Consider the following 712-nt stretch of genomic DNA (forward strand, 5'->3'; position numbering starts at 1 on the left):
GGTTGTCCTAGAACTCATATTGTAGACCAGGCTGGCCTCAAGCTCAGAGACTCACCTGCCTCTACCAAGTGCTGGGATTAAAGGCAAACACTACCTCGCCCAACTAGTAGCATTTATTTCTAAAAGAGTTAAGACAGTTAAGAAGTACCTGTAAGCTTAGCAGCCAACATAAATCCAGAAGAGGGACGAAGAAGAGCAGAGCACAGGAGAGCACAATGTCTTAAGTTAGCTTTTGGAAAAATAACATACATACTTGACTTCTTGGCCTTTTGGCTGGGATCAGGTGGATTATCTGTTCTTATCAATTTAGAATGTGATACGATATGTCCTCTGTCCAAGGACAAAAATATGAAATGGATTTTTGGAGCAGAAAGATAGGATGAAGCATCTGCATTCCACTCATCGGGTCTGCTGCTGCGATTTCTCCTGAAATGGTCCACACCCCTCAGTTCAGTCCTGTGAAGTGCATCCACACCATTGTGAACAGCGTCCTGTGGTTCTCAGACTCACTGAGCACTAACTTCCTTCATTCTCTAACCAGCCTTTGGCCATCACCGTTTTATGTTTTGTGTTTAAGGAGAGAACTTTTTTAAAAGAAAGAAAAGGTCTCTGAGTGATGAACACTTCCCCATTAGTTTCCACAGGAGGATTCAGGGAGCAGAGATGTCACGTGCCGAGGAGAGGAGACTGAAACTTGGACCAGGCGGGTCTT

General features: G+C 44.4%; 1 non-coding gene across 1 annotated transcript; it reads left to right on the plus strand.

The window, feature by feature from the left end:
• Nucleotides 1-253: 253 nt before the first annotated feature.
• LOC116914150 lies at nucleotides 254-445 on the plus strand. The gene has a single exon (XR_004389702.1). It is a non-coding gene; the product is annotated as a U2 spliceosomal RNA (small nuclear RNA).
• The last annotated feature ends 267 nt before the right edge of the window (nucleotides 446-712 follow it).

The sequence above is a fragment of the Rattus rattus genome, chromosome 12, assembly GCF_011064425.1.
Source record: "Rattus rattus isolate New Zealand chromosome 12, Rrattus_CSIRO_v1, whole genome shotgun sequence".
NCBI lineage: Eukaryota > Metazoa > Chordata > Mammalia > Rodentia > Muridae > Rattus > Rattus rattus.